Source organism: Marmota marmota, unplaced genomic scaffold (genome assembly GCF_001458135.2).
Source record: "Marmota marmota marmota unplaced genomic scaffold, marMar, whole genome shotgun sequence".
In the NCBI taxonomy this organism is placed as follows: domain Eukaryota; kingdom Metazoa; phylum Chordata; class Mammalia; order Rodentia; family Sciuridae; genus Marmota; species Marmota marmota.
Window position 1 is genome coordinate 18714693 of NW_026000240.1, and position 17861 is coordinate 18732553.

Genomic DNA, 17861 nt, shown 5'->3' on the forward strand with positions numbered 1-17861 from the left:
AAAATTAAAAAAAAAAATAAGACTAAGGAAGTTGATCTCAAGGTAAGGGATCCGCCATCATGATAAACATCACAAGAAATGGATGTCTTAGGAAGAAAACATTCACAGAGACTACTTACAAAAAATTAAAGGATTATTGTGTTAAAGAACAAATGCATTCTCTTTTGGAACCAAAGATGTGTCATGGATATTGGTTTTGTTTAATAAAATGTGCTTTTGAACATTTTGGTTTATATGGAAGTGACTGATTTAAAAGGTTAGGGGTTAATGAATTCCAATTATGATATCAGCTTATATTGGAACAACTCTCCACAGTAAACAATAATAAACTAGAAAAAAAAATTTTAACAAACTTATTTGAAGGCACTGGAGATCAGTCAAAAGCAGACAGAAACTAGAAAACATCTAACAATTAAAAAAAAGAAAAGCAACAAAACCTAATAAAATATATGATTGTTCTGTTTTTCTTCCAGTCCTTGGTCATAGGACAGTTAAAACTCAAATATTAAGTGTTTATAGTTATTGAGCTATGATGTCAGTGAAGAGGTTCCTCATCATCAGAGGGACTCAAGTGGACAAAGATAGAGGGAAGAACTCACTACTTGCCTATAAACAAGATCAAATCCTTGGCTGAATGTCGAACTATACAAGTGTGTTAATGAGCTTTCCATTCCTGTAACAAAATACTTGAGATAATCAACTTAAGAAGAGGAAAGGATTCGTTTGTCCTACAGTGTGGGAGGTTTTGGTCCACAGTCAGGTGGCTCATTGTTTTAGGGCCTTTGGTGAAGCCAGCACATCATGGTGGGAAAGTATGGCAGAGGAAACAGCTTAACTCATGGCAGTGGAGAAGCAAGAGAGAAAGAGGAGAGGGCCAGGTGCCAATATCCTCATCAAGGGCACAACCCCAGTGATCCAACTTCTTTATCCTAGATCCCACTTCCTAATGTTCTGCCACTTCCCAATATCACCATGGGCTGGGGACAAAGCCTCTAACATCTGGGCTTTGGGGGACACAGATTCAAATCATATCCATCAACATTTGTAGGTCAGATGAATGAAACCAGCAGGAAGCAACAGTTGAGGGGACAGAGCAGGGATTTCCATCCCTGTCTACCACGAAGGAAAGAGACTGGAATCTGAGACTAGAACCAGACAGACTGCCCTACCCGACTGCACACGAAGGATCCAGAAGTGAAGTATGTTAAGCCTTCAATGTCTGTCAGAGAACAATAAGTGCTAGTGGAGGAAGGAATGTCAGAATCCCTTAATGTACTATCCAGTGTCCTGTGTACTACAAAAATCTAATACATATCCTAAGAAACTGGAAATTATGCCTCATTGTCAAAAAAAAAAAAAAAAAAAACCTTACAGCAAAAATGAAGCCCACAGAAAGAGAACCCAAAGTGCAACAAATAATGGACTCTGGTAGTAAAAAAAATATTATAAATATGGTCAAGAATTTAAAGAAAATTATGTTCATAATGAATGGATATAGGATCTCACTGAGACACATGGAGGCTGCAAATAGCAGTCAAACAATGCCTGAATCATGAAAGTATAATATCTGTCATAGAGTTACCAGCAAATTGAAATTGGGAACAGTATATCTTTTTTTTTTTTTTTCTGGTTGTATATGGAGTATATTCACACCATTCATGTCTTCATACCTGTACTTTGGATAATAATGTCCATCACATTCCACCATCATTAATAACCCCATGCCCCCTCCCTTCCCATCTAACCCCTCTGCCCTGTCTAGAATTTATCTATTTCTCCCATGCTCCGGATCCCTATCCCACTATGAATCAGCCTCCTTATATCAAAGAAAACATTTGGCATTTGGTTTTTGGGGATTGGCTAACTTCACTTAGCATTATCTTCTCTAACACCATCCATTTACCTGCAAATGCCATGATTTTATTCTCTTTTATTGCGGAGTAATATTCCATTGTGTATATATGCCACATTTTTTTTATCCATTCATCTACTGAAGGGCATCTAGGTTGGTTCCACAATTTAGCTATTGTGAATAGTGCTGCTATAAACATTGATGTGACTGTGTCCCTGTATTATGCTGTTTTTAAGTGTTTGGGGTATAGACCAAAGAGTGAGATAGCTGGGTCAAATGTTGGTTCCATTCCCAATTTTCCAAGAAATCTCCACACTGCTTTCCCTATTGGCTGCACCAATTTGCAGTCCCACCAGCAATGTATGAGTGTGCCTTTTTCCCCACATCCTCACCAATACTTATTGTTGTTTGTATTCATAATAGCTGCCATTCTGACTGAAGTGAGATGAAATCTTAGAGTAGTTTTGATTTGCATTTCTCTGTTATCGATGATGAACATTTTTTCATATATTTGTTGATTGATTGTATATCATCTTCTGAGAAGTGTCTGTTCAGGTCCTTGACCCATTTATTGATTAGGTTATTTGTATTTTTTGGTGTTTAGCTTTTTGAGTTCTTTATATACCCTAGAGATTAGTTTTCTATCTGATGTGTGAGGTTTAAAAATTTGTTTCCAAGATCTATAAAGGAAATTGGGGCTATTCCAACATGATGGAGATTTGGGCCTTGTTTTTCTTCTAATAGGTGCAGTGTTTCTGGTTTAATTCCTAGGTCTTTGGTCCACTTTGAGTTGAATTTTGTGCATAGTGAGAGATAGAGATTTAATTTCATTTTGTTGCATATGGACTTCCAGTTTTCCCAGCACTATTTGTTAAAGAGGCTTTCTTTTCTCCAATATGTGTTTTTGGTGTCTTTGTCTAATATAAGATAATTGTAATTTTGTGGGTTAGTCTCTGTGTCCTCTATTCTGTACCACAGGTCTACCTGTCAGGAACAGTATACCTTGAAAAAAGACCTATAATTTAAATTTAAAGAGAGAAAAAATGGAAAAAAATGTAAACCAAGTCCTGATAGTCTTTTGGACAATCACGTGATCAACATACATTTAACCGAATTGTCAAAAGAAAGACAGAGAAAGAGACAGACAGGGGAGGGAAGAAAGAGAATAGGAAAGATAAGTAATTTAAAGAAGTAACAGGATTGGTACCTAAAAATGCCACCTTTGTCATCCATAAAAGTGTGCAGGTTGGAAGACAAACAGGTCACACAATTTTAAGACAGGTGTGAGTCATTCTTCTTTCCCACAAAACCTGTGATTTGGAAAGTATGATTTTGAAGGCATACTTTCAATTATTTGTTTATCCACCAAAGCAATGTTTCACAAGACTTCTTTTGGTCTTAAATTTTGGGCATGTTTAATGTGGCCACCATGCATATTTACATTCATAAGCTCAATTTTGTGGCCCCTCTTATGAACTTAGAAACCAAGTAAATATTATTATATTTTTTTCTATGGCTTTCAGGGCCAATTTCTTTGTTCTACACTTCAAAAACCCATTTATGCACTTGAGAAATGTCCCCTGAAATTAGTAATGGCAGTACAATATTAATTGGTAAATGGGTTCCAACACAAGCACTAACAAATAACGTGCATGCAAAGGAAGATGGAAAATTCTAGAACTCTACACCCACATCCCTTCCCCTACACAAACTTCTCCCGCAGTGGAACAGTGCCAAAAACTCTTCAGGGCTTAATCAATTTTACTTCTGTCCAGCTGTGATTCTTCATGAGGTCAGATGACATTTGGGTGCTCCCCCCGCAATCCACCCCTTTCCAGCATTGAATTGTGGTCTCCTCAGGAACCACCAGGGACCTGAATCTAATTAGTCTGAAAGAAGCCACTGTGCCTAACAAGGGTAATTAACAAATGGCATGCTTCTCTCATGTCAGAAAACACAGCAATCCTGCTCCCATTTCTTCTCTTTCCTGGTGCCCCCCACCATTCCTCCCTGATCAGATTGGCTCTTTCAATCCTGTGAAAAGGAAAAGAAAATGCCTGGGCCCCTTGCCCCGGGGCTTCCAGCCAGCCCTGCGCTGCTGCTGCCAAGGCCAACTCTTCCAGCCAGGGGTCTGGGCCGGGAGCAAATGCAAATGCAAAAGACTTGCGAAACTCAGCTTTCTCCTTTTTTCCATTAGCAAAGCTTTCTCCCGGGCCGGGCCTGCCTCTCCAGATCAGAGGCCACCTTCGACTGGCTCCTATCTTTTCTTTCACCTCCTATGAGACCTGTGACAACTTGCTTCCTTCTTCATTTCCCATCGCCTAGTACCCCTAGGTGGTGCCCACTGCAGGGCGCCCACCCTCCAGGAAGAGGCACCCCGGGGCTGGTTCGTAGGCCTGGGCCGCGCACCCGAGCGTCTGGGCGACCCTGGCGGCGCTGGCCCGCGCCCGACCCCCATCCCCCGCGCGCTTTCTCTGTTTTTATTCCAAAAATCCTCCTCTTCCGCCTCCCTTCCCCGCCTCCAGGTTTTTCCCTTTCCTCGAGGAAGCGAATCAGATCGCGCAGGGCGTCGCGGAGCCGAGCGGTCTGCGGAGCGGGCAGTGAGCGGGGACCGGGGCGCAGGAACGGGGACAGAGCCTTCCCGCGGGGCTTTGCTGGGCTTTGCGGGGCGCGTGGCGCAGAGTCCCGGGCTGCAGCCCGGCGGTTGTTCTACATCCTCAGGTGGGTGAGAAGTTTGGCGCTTGCGGTGCAGACAAGGTAGCGACGTCCAGCCCTGGGACGGTGGCGCCCGAGCGCCCCCGGGGTCCGCACCCCTGATCTCCGCGCGGGGCAGCCGCCCTGGTGGAGACTCTCTGTTGGGGGGACTCACTCTGTCCGGGGGACACGCGCTCTCGAGAGGCGACGGCACTCTACCTGGCCTCTCTGTCGCGTGCGACAGGTCCCGAGTGCTGGGTCCGCTGGTGGCCTGGCTGCAGTCCCCCGGCTCCCACCGGACTCGGGCCAGCCGCTAGCTAATAGAAGGGTTTAAGGTAACTTCTGTAGGTGGCTAAGGGGAAGCGGGGATGGAGGGGAGGAAGGGGAGTTACCGGTCTTTCACACCGTCAATTCAGGCAAACAGGGGAGATGCTATTGATTTGAAAGTGTACTTGTTCTTAAAAAAAAAAAAAAAAAAAAAAAAAAAAACTGTTCACATTTCAATATTTTCAAATATTTTTTTCGTTTATTTTATGGCTTTGTTGAGCTACTCCTGGGACCTATAATTTAGTCTTGATTTTTAACTTTACATTGCATATTTAAAATCGAGCAATTAAAATAAGCATATTATATATTTAAAATGGAACCATGTAAAACAAATACATGAAAATATTATGCATTAAGTTTTATTTCCCACCTACTTAAAAGAGGATAGACTCAGTATACTAAATTGCATGCTACTGTAGTAGCAATAGATAACATTCAGCTATCTGCTGTTATAGTTCATTGTGAAACACAAGCATCCTTTCCATTCAATTTGAATGAGGCAAGAATGCTTATAATCGTGCTCTTAAGACCTTGTTGGGAATTGCACAGGCTAGTAACATTAGTCACAACACAGCAACATTCTGATTAGAGAAGAACACCCCGGTTGTGTATCTTGAATGTTCATAGGCAGCAACTTCATAGGACAAGTAAGAAGATTTAACATATTTTTCAACTGCATTATACTAAATTTATATGAGGCTTCACATGTAAATTAGAATATTCAATAAAGCAAAATCAACTTGAATTTGGCATGAAAAAAATTTGAAAAATCTGTTCTATAAAATATATAAAATTCTAGGAATTTAAATGAAAATAAGCTACATGTTTATATAAGAATCCAATAAAATATATAATATTTAAGTAGGTAAAATGTCATTTCCATAAAATAACTTACAATGTAAATAGAATCCTAATTGGCATCTTAATTTTTATTAACAAGGCTGATTAGCTTATGAAAGACTACTTGAAAATATGAAGATCTGAGTTATATATATGGTTAACTTGACCGTAAGATTAAAAGGTATTATAAAGTCATAGTTTTTAAAAGAAAGCAAACTGACCCACTACCAAATATTTCTGTGAAATTGAAGAGACAGATTTAAGAGTAAAAGGAAAACTGGCATTTGAAGCATACATTTTAAACAAAAGGAGAAACAAGAAATGACATTTAATTGATTGTGTTTGCACAACTAGGTATTTATCTGGGAAAACTAATAATACAACTGGAACTTTTCCTCACTTAATATACAAATATAGTCTAGATGGTTTACTAATTTCAATCCAAATATATAAAACCTAAAAAGAAAAAGAAAATCTGTGCACATGGCATATTACAATACATAATACAAAACCTAGAGACATTTAGGGATAGAATTTTTATTAGCACATGCATATCAAAACCGGATACACACAGGAGGACATTAGACATTAGAGTCTTATAGTATTGAGGATCAAACACAGGCCCTCCCCATGTGCTACGCATCGGCTCTGTGGCTGAGGTGCATCCCCAGCCCTTTTAAAATGTGTTTTTCTTCTTCTCTTTGAGAAAGGGTCTTCCTAAGATGCCCTGGTAGTCCTCTACCTTGAGATCCTCCTGCCTCAGCCTCCCAACTTGCTTCAGTCTAGATGTGTGCTACCATGCCTGCTCAGGCCAGAAGTATATTTACAACAAAGTATATTTTGCTAATATTACCTAGAACTCTTATGAATGATCTTGAAAATCAACAACCCAATTGAAGATTAAGAGTCCATTCAAAATAAGATTTAAAAAAAAAATACAGGTAAGCAAATGATGAAGGCACCCAGTCATACTAATTATATTAAAAATTCAATTAAATTAAGATATCAACTTTTGCCTGACTTACTGATTTTGGAAGTCTGATAATACTTACAGTTGTTGATAACGACTTGAGAGGAATATACTTTTACAAACTTATAAGGATAATGTGAATTGGTAAAAAAAAAAAAAACTTTAAAGATGATAACTATTAAAACTTTCAACTGTTCCTTCACTTATTGGAATTTATTCAGTAAAATATTCTCCCAAAAGTCCAAATAAAAATTTATGTCAAGCCATAAGCCAGGCATGGTGGTGCGCATCTGGAATCCCAGCAGCTCCAGAGGTTGAGGCAGAAGGATCACAGTTTCAAAGCCAGCCTCAGGAATTTAGTGAGGTTCCAAGCAACTTAGTGAGAACCTGTCTCTAAATAAAATATTTTAAAAGGGCAGAGTTTAGCTCAGTGTTTAAGCACCCTGGGTTAAATCTCCAGTATCAAAACGAACAAAAAACTATATCAAAAATATGTGTCAAAGATGTTCAGTAGGATTGATTCTAATATACTAAATGTGAAAACAATTCTGAAACCATTGATTAGGATTTGGTTGTATAATTATGGTTCATCCAGTGGTGAAATCATAGATAATCTAAAAAAACCAAAATATTTGGTAGGTCTATATGATTTAACATGGAAATATGTCCAAATATATTATCAGAAGCACAACCAAAATAAGGCAGAGCATAGTATATGTACTCTGTGTATTCATGCATATACAAACTGTGCTGTACATACACACGCATGCACACACTTGCACACACACAGAGCAGCATGTTTTGTAAGTAATAATTTGCAATATTGAAAAAGTTAGGCTGATATGGATATTCATGTTCTATCATATATAATGAAAAGTTATGTTATTAGAATAGGAAGATCATAAGATGCTCTTGTGATTAGTAGTTTATACAGAATATATCCCTCCTGAATATATTAATTATCATTCACAAAGCTTTCCATATTCTCTTCATTTGCTTTCTCTTTGAAGATAATTCTTTTAGGTACTGTTGAAAATCCTTTTCTTTTTCTCCTTCCCTAACAAGGATGCTTACATTTATTGTAGGCACAGATGTGAAATATTCTTTCTGAAGGATTTCACAACCCATTAACTTTGTTAAAATGAAAAACTATAGGACTGTTCTTCTAACACCTCTTATGCCTTTCATGAGCATTGTACTGAAATTTATATTCCTAGTTCCCATCCTTTACGATAAGAGAGATAGATATGCTATTCTTTGAGATGGAAAGCATCTAAAATGGACTACAAAAAATTTAAACAATTCCATGCAAAAAGTACGGTTGTTAAACATGACAAATTTTGAAACAAAATTTTAAGCATAAAATTTTAATATCATTCTTATGAAAATCAGAAAAAAACTAATAATTAAATAAACTAGTGACAGGCAGTACACAGAAACGGAGTAGTAAATGACTTTCAAACTTAATAAAAGCTGTTCAGCCTCCATTATCATATATAAAGAAATGAAACTTTTTATTTTTTTAACCTAGCTGAGTAGAAATGGCAAAGATTCTGATAAAAACACTACGTTGGATGTGTAGTTTTTTGGTCTGTGTGTGATAATTCAAATCTTTGGAATATAATCTGCTTTTATCCAAAATGCACAAAACTTCAATCTTCCCATTATGCTTCCAGGAATTTAATGCACAAATTTTACAATTATATATTGTTTGTTTCAGTATTGTTTGTAATAGCATAAATTTGGAGACAATTTAAAATTTCATTATTAAGCATCCAGTCGAATACCTTATGGTACATTTATTAAAAATAATAATGTCAGGTGAGCTGAAATAGTCAATAAGACATTTTAATAAATGAAAAAGACAAGATGCATAAAAGTATATGGAATACTGCCATGTGTATTTAAAGTTATATACATTTGTTTGTATATGCTTAGAAAATCTCTAGGAAGACACAGAGTCTAATATACAGATGTTTAATAGAGATTAAGTAGGAGGAAGTCTTTGTGTCATAACAATTTATGCATAGCTTGACTCTTTGAATAATTTTTTGCATATAACATCTATTTAAAAATGTCTTTTTTATATAAAAATTGATTTATACCAAGATGATCTAATTTTAAGCCACATGACATCCTCCTGTTTGAGTAGCCAAAAAAATGACACATTAAGTGTTATCTGGCAATTTTCCATATAGTGTTGATGGTGTGGTAATGTTTTCTTAAATATATTATAGAAACATCATGAAAATATTGTTCTTCTGATAACTTTTTAATATTACATAAAACAAATTTCTTTCTTGGAAGCTAAAATGGAAAAACCTAATAATCTCTTTAAACAATTGGAACTAATTTAATATATTTAATAAAAGTTGTAAGTTTGCTTCCATGCAATCTCATGTTTTATTTTAAAATAAAGCTACCATAACCAACCTCCAAGATCGTCAACATTGGCTACAAAGAAGGAGATATTCTACCATATGCTTTTTCTTTGGAAGGATTCATGGCGTGAATAAAATGAGAACTATATTTAAGTTGTAAAACAATTCTATAAAACTGATTAGATGTTATCAACATTTTTCATCTGTTCATAGTGAAAATTAATTATTTATAAATTTCTTATAGGATTGATTTTATGCAAAAATGCAAGTAAATGAATATATGTAACATGTACAGTTGTAACAAGATTATTTTTATGTGACATTTTTAATGGATATTTTTATCCCAGTAGACTTGTGTTTATCTTGTCAGTTTAACTTTTATAAATGCTTTTTGAGTTTTGATAGCTCATCTAATTCTAGCCTGTGTTTTAGCAACTTTTTAAGGTGCCAGGGTGAGGAACAGGCGTGACTCAGTCGCTCAGTCATTAGACCTTAATCCACTCATATGGAGCCCACTCAATTATTGAGTTCTCTGGTAACTAAGAAGCCCAGAAAACTAGTCAGCACAATGCAAAACAGGAACCAAACATTGGGCTTAAAATCTGTAAAGGGAATGGAATATAAAAGGGTATACATATGTTTTATCGTTGGTGAACTTGGAGAAGTAGTTAGTGATGCATTCACTGTAAAGGAATATATTGTCAGTTTTCTCCTTTTTTTAAAAAAATCTGACATGAAGTATATTTTTTATTTTATATTTTTTGCAGAAAAATTAAAAAGGAAATATTGTTTACATCTTAACATATTTCCTCCAAGTTTTCCATAATTAAAAAAAAAAACAGGGACTAGGGTTGTAGCACTTTCCTGGCACATGTGAAGCACTGAGTTTAATAAAAATTAATAAATAAATAAAATAAAGGCATTGTGTCCATCTATAACTAAAAATAAAAATAAAAAAACGATAAGCCACAGGTGTAACAAGATGCATGATTGTCTTTTTCAAAACGAAACAAAAAACATAACTATCATAATTACCCAATTCATATTGTTAACATTTTATGATGTTTATGAAATCATTTTAACTAAAATTTTCAAGGAATTATTAAAGGAATATGATTTTTGTCGTAATGTTTCACTACAATGGGTTTACTTAACCACCGTGCTAGATAATTATGTAGTTTACAGTTACCAGTTTCCATTCCATAGTCTTTTTATGGGAATCAGAAAGTATCACTTAAAATAAAAAACATTACAGCATATTTTAGAATTTGGTATGGAGGAAATGTAGTTGGGTTTACAAAAGAGATATGGCAAAAAATTATATTAGTATTGTACTGGTAACTTTTTTGCATATTGATCTTGTGTCTTGCCACATTCTGAACCGGTTCATTAGTTCTAACAGTCTTTAATGGATTCCTCAGAAACCTGTGAATACAAGAAACATCACAGTTCTTTATTCCCAATCTGGATGCTTCATTGCTGCTGTTCTAAGCTAATTGTTATGGCCCCCAAACCTCCCTGGTCATTGGAATAGAAGTGCATCAGTGAATCCTCTCATCCATTCTCTTAGGGGAAGCAGTCAGTCTGCCTCAGTTACTGTGATGTTGACGGTGGAGTGCCTCTAGGTGCCTCTGATCAGATTGGGAAGTTATATTCTCCTTCTACATGGTTGAGTGTTTGATTTTTTTTTTTAATCAAAAAAAGGTATTGGATTCTGTCAAATACTTGTTCTGCAATATATTGAGATTTTTGTTTGTCCATTTTATTACTATGGTATATTGATTTTTTTTGCATGATAAACTTTTTTGTTAGATAAATCCCAATCAATCATGGCGTATTACCCTTTTTATATTGCTGCATTCAATTTCCTAGTATTTGTTTCATAATTTTTGTGTGTGTGCATTATAATTATACATAATACTGGGATTTTTTTATGCTGTATTTGTACATGCCCATAACATAATTTGATTAATATAATTCCCAGTACCTTCCTTTGCCCTCCCATACTCCCTCCCCCATCCACTTGCTCTGATGATTTCCCTTCTATTATTATTATTTTAATTAGTGCACTATAATTATATATGTATATATGTATACACATATAAATTATATATGTATGCACACATACACACACACAAATGCGAATCTCTTTGGTGTATTCATACATAGACATATCATGGTTTGGTTGACTCATTTCCCAGTACTTCCCAGTGCCCCTCTCTCTTCCTTCCCTCTGATCCCCTTTCTCTACTCTATTGGTCTCCTTTCTGTTTTTGGTTTGGGTCTTGCCATGTTGCTAAAGACCTCACTAAGTTGCTGAGGCTGGCTTTGAACTTCCAATCTTTCTGTGTTAGCCTCCCAAACTGCTGGGATTACAGGTGAGCACCACCATGCCTAGCCTCCTTTCTATTTTAGTGAGATCTCTTTTTTTTTTTTAATCCCTTTTCTGCTATCCCACTGCCACCAAATTCCACACATGAGAGAAGACATTTGACTTTCAAGGTCTGCCTTATTTCATGTAGTGTGATGTTACCCAGTTCCATTCACTTACCAGCAAATAACACAATTTTATTCTTCTTTATGCTGAGTAAAACTCTGTTGTGTATGTGTATCACATTTTCTTTATTCATTTATCTGTTGGTGGGCACCTGGGCTGATTCCATGACTTGGCTATTATGGATTGAACTGCTGTAAATATGGTGTGCCTGTGCTGATTTTAGTGTTTTTGAGTCTGAATTCTTTAGGGATATTAGCAGAGCTTTCTTTCCTTGGGATGCCTTCTTAGGATTCTGATAGCAGGTTCATACTGACTTGATAAAATGTTCTATTTTCTGGAAGTTTTATTTTATGTAGGAGTTTGTGAAGGATTGTTATTCATTCTTTATTAAGCATTTTGTAGAAGTCATCAGTAGAATCATCTCTGCCTGGATTCCTTTGTGGGGAGATTTTTGAGCACTCTGTCATTCTCTTGTTATAATTCTATTGAGGTTGTGTTTCTTCCTGGATCATTATCATTCCTTTGATAGTGTGTTTTTCTAGGAATTTTTGTAATTCATTAGTTTAGCTAATATTTTTGCAAAGGTACGTATGATTTTTTTTTTTCCTTTTGTGCATTGCTAGGGTCAAACCCAGGCCCTCACACATGCTAAGGATATATTCTGCCACTGAGCTATATCGCCAGATCAGTTCATTTTCTTCCATAATGTTTTCTCTCTGTTCTTCACAGTGGTTAATTTTTTCTTGATTTATCATTAAGCTCAGTAAGTTTTTCCACATAATCTGCATTTGTCAATTGGGCTCATCCAGTGATTTTTAAATTTTGTTATTGCATATTTTTAGTTAAATTTTTTTTCCCTTTGCTCCTTTTTACATTTTATTTCTTTGCTGAGACATTCAATCTTCTGAATTTTTAAAGCACTGCTTTAAATTTTTGTCATATAATTGCAAAATCTATGTCATCTAGGCATTAACATCTTTTGATTTTCTTTTCATGGGCTGACATTTTTCTGATTCATTGAAACTTAATTTTGTATTCTGTCCTGGAAATTTTGAAATATTATTTTATGGGACTCTGAGTCTTGTTTAATGCTGTAGAGAAAATTAATTTTGTAAATATTTTGGCAGGCTGTTGACCCAGTTGGGTGGAGGCCACAAGTTCTATTTGCTAATTCAAGATGAGTTTCATTTTTGTAATCTTTACCATGATATTCAGATCCCTCTGGTGTATATACAACCCAGAAAATGACCAGTCTGATACATGGGCAGTGTTTTCATTTACTTCAGTTCCCAAATTTTTCATGAGTTAGATACTGAGGATCAGACCCGTACATGCACTGTTTATGGATGAGCTTAGCAGATCATAAACAACTTTTGGGGGACATTTTCCCATGTTTCTGCTGCTCTGGGATCTCCTTGCTATTTACCAATTTTCTGGGCCTCTTTTTTTGGCTTCTCTAGCCAGAAAAATGGGATTTCTCTTACTTTATTCTGTTGTGGGCCTTCCACTAATTCACTTACATTAAAGGATAAGTCATAGCAATTGAGGTTCAACCCAGCCTCTTGGTACCACAGCATTTGTATGAAGGAAGAGTCCCTTCTCTTATTATTGCCCACACCTGCCATCCTGCTGTGATACAATTAATACTTTCTCCACAGTGGGGTTATCAAAATCTGGGGCATGAAGGAATGGGGCAAAGGAACTATTAGGGAATTCTCAAATTATTGTGAGCTTCAGAAACCCTCTTTTCCTTGCTCAAGCTAAGCAAGAGGGCCTCTCTTAGCACCTGGTGACTGTGACTGCATTTCAGACTGCCTTGAAATAGTTTCAGGCCATGAAGACCAGGAAAAAAAATATACAAAACTGATTCTGTTTTGATTATACTTCTCTGGGCTAATTGCTTCATGCTCCTGCCTCTATTATAGATGTGTATGCATAAATTATTATAGTAACTCTTCAGTGATCAAGTACAATATCACAATATCGCAGTTCAGTTCTGACGCCAGCCTCCCAGAAATAGCACAGATTCTGAAAGTTTAAGGGCTCAATTCCAACAAGACTGCCCTCACTCCAGACACCAGCCACAAGTTTGGAAGTTTCAGGCCACCTATACTTAAGAAACTGGTTACAGATTTGAGGATTCCCATCCACCCTCACAGAATTCAGAACAGTACTGTACTTAAGATTAAAGCCCTAGTACAAAGGATCCAAGTCAGAAGCAGTCAAGGGGAGAGACACATGGGTGACAACTGGCACTGTCCTGAACACGAAACTTCAATTCCCTCTCTCTCTGGCGACAGGAGATATCACCTTCCTGGCACATTGGTGTTTACTAACTGGGAAGCTCACTCAAGCCTCCATGTTCATGGTTTTCATTGGGGTTTCTCAGTCTCTTTTTTAAGCAAGGCATATACATTTTTTTTAAGAACTATTAGCACATTAACTTATATGCACCCAGCTTGGATGGTGGCCGTGAAATATGATGAGGGGTATAAAATGTGAACAATTGGAAAATATCTACATTTTTATTTGCTAAGAGTTGATCAGGGTTTTCAGATGAATCAAGTGAAATATTTATGATCTCATTTACATTTTATAGTATGAAGTACAGAATAATACAGACTTAGTCCATTTTCCATAGTGTTTCGGGATGATTGAAAAGAGCCTCAATGTTTATATGTTGAAAATATAATAAACATGATAGTCTTTAAGTTTTAGAAGAGGTATTTAATGTAGTTTCATTATCTGCTCTTTTTAAAATCTCCTATTAGGTAAAACCAATCATCTGAATGATATTACTAATGTTGGTATTCTAAAGGAAAAGAAAATTCTGTAGACATTTAAGCCATACTCTAATTTGTCTTTCGTTTACTTACAAATCGGAAAAAGCCTTTTAGCAATGTTTTACATTTTCTTTATCCCAGTTCTTCTGACTTTGAAATTCATTATAAGTGGTGTTTATGATAGTGCATCTTCTAGAACCTTACTCACTGGAGGGAGAAGCTGCTGTCTGCCCAAGACCCCGCAGAAAGTATTACATGTGGATAATCAGTAATACAGGTTGGAAGGCTAAATGGCCATTCACTGTTTTTGCATATAGACATTTATTTTTGTTCTCTCCATCAGTGGGGATATTTTACTAGTGAAATAATAGTAACCATGCAAATAAGGCCTTGCCATGTGCCCACTCTTTTAAGTCCCATCAATGTGGAATTATTTTAGTCTTCATACTAGTTCTGTGAGGTTGATCCAGTTGCCACATGCTCATGATACACAGAATAACCCAAGAACAGACTTCATCATGGTCACTTGGCTCTTAGGAAGAGACCTGGGACTTGAACCCACACTAAGAACCACTGTCCATATTGCCTGACAAGTGCTGGCGTATACCCTGTAACAGCCGTGCAATCTTCTGCTCACCTCCAAGTACACTGAAGAGGGGAATAAAATCTCTGAAGGATGTCAGTCAGCCCAAAGGATGGCAGGAGAAAGGAGAAAGATGGGAGATGGTGGCACCTGGTATAGTACTGTGCAGGGACTAGCTATTTTTCTAAAACAGCTAAGGAGCTGTCCATAAATGGCCTCTTGCTCTTTCTTTTCTTCTCAGGGATGGGGGCATTGGAGACAGGTAAGACCCCAGGTTTTAGAATGCATGTGCAGGTTCCAAGCCTTGTGCCTAGAGATTTTCACTAGCCCATAACTTTTCCTGCCCAGAGGCCAAGATAGATGATAGATCCCTACTGATACTAACAGGAAAGAGCTGAACACTGGATTTTATGATCGAAGTTTCAGATATCCCTGGTGTGGACTCTGTAGCTTTGTGCTCCATGACACAGAAGTGAAATTCAAGAGTGAGCATATAACAGCTGCAATGTTGCAGAAAAGCGATATTCACGCAAACCCTCCCTTGCTGGAGGATGTTGTGTGAGATATCAAGGTTGCGGTGCAAGTCAGCAAAGCCCAGTTTCACCAACCTGGTCCTCTCCATCTCATAACTCCTTCCCTTTGCATCATGTTCCAGTCAGTATAGCTTCCCCTGTGTGAACCATGCATACCCCAAATGCCAAGGCCTTTGCAACTAAGAGTTGTCTGGACCTTGTAACACTGACCTGTTAGGGAGGCATGGCTCAGTTTTCTAGACCAGTTTCCATCTAGTATGCCAAAAGTCATCTCTTCAACCTGTGAGGTTAGACCACCATTAATCCCTTTAGCCCCTCTTCCTCATACAACCATTTTTCTGATTTTTTTTTCACTGATTACCTAGTATTTCCATAGAAGTTAAGGGAATATGAAGGTCATTGCATTCTAGCTTTGCCCAGCTAGAAGTTGTCCTGCTTCACAAAACATTTTGACTAAAATTGTTGTAAAATTGTATAAGAAATGGATGAAAAGTAAGGGTGGTGAAAAGAAAAACACAAGTAGTAGTCCAAAATACAAAATAGGCTTTTAGATTTTAGTTTTTCTCCCTTATTAACTTTTAGACAAGTTGTCTATGATATATTTTGATGTAAGTCCCCCACTTCCCTTTTTTTAATTTTTTTTTAGTGTAATTGGATATAATGCCTTTATTTATTTATTTGTTTTTATGTGGTGCTGAGGATTGAACCCAGGGCCTTGCATATGCTAGATGAGCACTCTACCGCTGAGCTACAACCCCAGCCCCCTTCTTATGTTTTTATGCTTGGGTTTTGTTGTATTTCTTAGATCTGTGAGTTTATACACAACTAGTAGTCCAAGTCCAAAGGACAGGGGAGGTAAATAGCCCTTCAAGCACCTACAGCTTGTGAGGCACTATGCCATTTCCCTGACTTCAATTCATTAATGTTAGTTGATTTTTAAAATGTTATAGATATCCAAGTTTTACAGATTGGCTTATTTACTTAATTGTGCTGCTGGGTATGAAACCTAGGACCTCAAGCATGCTGGACAAGCCTCTGTCACTGAGCTACACCCCCAGCCCTGATCAATCTACCTTTTCAAGTTGTTATTCAATCACTTAAATCAGATTTGGATTTTTAATTTCGGCCTGCTATGATCTGTTAGTTTTCTTTATATCAGTTGTAAGTGTGCCTGATTATAGGATCAACCAGGACTATCATAAAAGTCAAGATTTTAAGGTTTATACCCCACAGGTATTACGTAAGGATTGGGATACAACATTCTGTGGTTTTTTCAAGTTTTATTTTGAAAATGAAATACTTGAAAACTAATAATTTTCAAATCTATGTCCTCACCTAGACTCAGCAATTATTAAAATTTGCTCATTTTACCATTCCATAGAGTTTGCCACTATTGATAGCTCCATAGATGATAGATACATAGATGAACAGATTGCTAAGTGGATGGGTGGAGAGAAAGATGGATAATCTTGACCCTTTTCACCAAGGCACTTTAATCTGTTTGAATTAGTTTCATGGCTGTCATGGAGTTTCAATAGTGATCATGATCTCTTGATACTTTGCAATCCCCAGATTTAACAACAACAACAACAAAAAGGAGCAGTAGACTTAACTAGAAGAAGATTACATATAACTGTCCAATGATTCTTGTTCATTGTAAAATCATGTTTTGCATATGAAGATGCAGGTTTAAACATATGTGTGCCCTTTAAGTCCTAAGGACAACGTATCACTCCTGTTTCCATTCACCCAGATAGGACTAGAACATGGCAGGGTTGGAGCCTTTTGTAGACCACTACCAAACCCCTTTAACCCCTCTTCCTCATACAACCATTTCCCTAAGGTTTTTCTTATTCATCAGCTAGTATTTCTTTAATAAGTTTTCCTCCATATATGTAAAGGAGAGTGTTTTGTTTTGCTTTCCTCTTGAACATCCTAAAATGGAATCACGATATATATTCACCCACACTTGCCTTTTTGCTTAGTGGTGGAATTTTGACTTACTCTGTCTCTGTGTGTAGCTGTGGTCTGCTTTGGCTATGGTACACTGGCTGGCACACTGTATGAATAGACCAGAATAGTTGACCACTGATGGACATTAGGCACGTTTTTTTTACTTCTTTTAATATGAAGAGGAGTGTCAAAAGCCCCTTGTGTGTAACTGTGTACGTCTCCAAGAGTCACTTGTGAGTATGTCCTTGGGAGTGTTTAGAGTTGAAAGTTCCAGAAAGCCATGGTCATTTTCTTAAATAGTAGGAATGAGCATTGTTGAAGAATAGGACTACCTCGCTGAACTCTTTGCCTCACCTAGAATTGGGTCTTTTTTGGGCCCAAATGCCTTTTTTTTAACTTCTTGAGATACACAGAATACTGTACTTACTACAGATCTGAAGGTGAGTGG

At 37.0% G+C, this 17861-nt stretch overlaps 1 protein-coding gene across 2 annotated transcripts in view; it reads left to right on the forward strand.

Moving 5' to 3' along the window:
• The first annotated feature begins 4145 nt into the window (after positions 1–4145).
• The window catches only part of Plscr4 (phospholipid scramblase 4), a 40853-nt gene continuing 27137 nt past the window's right edge, over positions 4146–17861 (forward strand). The window contains exon 1 of one of the 2 annotated variants that reach the window (XM_048794649.1): positions 4146–4573. The gene's annotated coding sequence lies outside the window, so the exon portion shown is untranslated. The remainder of the gene's footprint in view (positions 4574–17861) is intronic. The other variant, XM_015486973.2, reaches the window with a different exon arrangement.